The sequence below is a fragment of the Eutrigla gurnardus genome (genome assembly GCF_963514095.1).
Source record: "Eutrigla gurnardus genome assembly, chromosome: 13".
NCBI classification, from domain to species: Eukaryota; Metazoa; Chordata; class Actinopteri; order Perciformes; family Triglidae; genus Eutrigla; species Eutrigla gurnardus.
The window spans coordinates 6,622,043-6,623,611 of NC_139936.1; the positions used below are offsets into that span (position 1 = coordinate 6,622,043).

A 1,569-nucleotide genomic window follows, 5' to 3' on the forward strand; every position below is an offset into this window, starting at 1 on the left:
CCTTCCTCACCAACTGAGCAGCTACGCCTCCCCCTTTTTAATACATTGTCCTGGGATAATCATAGCCAGAAGCATAGGGTTAATTGAACTAAAACCAGTTATTCAGTGGAGTTCGGCTGTAGAGCTAAGCTATGGAGTAGGGGAACAATAGCAGAAGGGCTGTAAGAGCAGGAGAAATGGATTCCTCAATGCAAGCCCTCTCACAAATAATTTGAATTTCCACTTTATTCATTGCTTTAGGTCGATTTAAATTCACAAAGTGATGTGTTGTCTGTTAACTTTTACAGTATGTCTTTACGCCAACAGGCTACATATTTTATGAATCTCCTCAGCACTTGAATATGGTTGTTTTTATACTGGCAACTGTGTTCATAAATCTGGAGAATTATTATATTAATTTCACATTTGGCAGAGCAGGATGTTGAGCCAACAGCAAATACTAGATGATTGTTTACGATGACAAGAAGCTCACCCCCTTTATAGGACCCAGACATATTACACCCTGCAATGTGTATTTAGCTAATCAAAGGGAACACGTTTTAAAGGTTCAGATTCTATACCCATCATCTTATAAACGCGTGTTCTTAAGCATGTTACAATAAATCAAGTCTGTTGTGTAGCAAGGTTGATAAACCCTAGCTAAGTTTAGCTATATAATGGCTTTTACATGGCAAACATTCTGTTTTCTGTATTGCAAAAGGAAAAAAAGAATACTATTTTTTATATTTGAGGAAACTTTATTTACAAAGAACATTAAGAGATTCCCATTCTTCTATGTGGATAGTACTCTGATGGATGAATATGTTCCAGCTGACAACCTGCAGGGAGAACAAAAAAAATAGGGCAAAAAAGGGGATAGGATGACTTGCATACACGAGACGACGGAAAAGCAATTTCTGAATAAACACGAGCAAAGATAAATATGACAAAAACTCCGACTCGTGCGCAGCTGATACACATCAATGTCTGGAATAAACTGTCACATTTACTTGCTAAAGCTTATCTAAACAGAGCGTCAATATCAACCCAAATGACATTTGTTGCAGTCAGTCTCAGACATACAGGCAATTTATTTAAGATATGCCGCTGTGCCAAAAGGCTAAAGAGGAACAGTAAAGGACTGTCATTGTCCTAGGTCAGCGTTTAAACCAAGGCAGAAGTAAATGCCACATCATCCTGACATTTTAATGAAAGCCGATATGCTTGATAAACATGGCATTCACAATTACCTTTGAAGGCTGATAAAACAGCGCCGGCCCATTTTACTTCTTCAGGATCTGATGTCTGACGACGATGAAGGGGAATGCAAAGCCACTGCCAAAGAACAGCACCATCATGCCGAGCAGACGCCACTTGTTCTCCACCGAAAATGGCAGGTTCTGTTAAAAGAGACACCATTATGACCGAGTGAAACTCCAAGGATGAATGCAACTCGTTTCATCACACTGTTCCTTACTGAACTGTTTAACCTAACCTTTGACTGGACGGTGCTCTCTATACAACTTCACTTAGAAATTTGATACACAATTAAATCTGTACTGGACAATGAACAGGTGACTTTACACTTTT

The 1,569-nt window shown here is 39.0% G+C and overlaps 1 long non-coding RNA gene across 1 annotated transcript; it reads right to left on the reverse strand.

The window, feature by feature from the left end:
- Positions 1 to 716: 716 nt before the first annotated feature.
- LOC311023227 lies at positions 717 to 1,270 on the reverse strand. The gene is made up of 2 exons (XR_014598197.1): positions 1,230 to 1,270; positions 717 to 818 (listed from the first exon to the last, which is right to left on the reverse strand). It is a non-coding gene; the product is annotated as an uncharacterized lncRNA (long non-coding RNA).
- Positions 1,271 to 1,569: the final 299 nt, after the last annotated feature.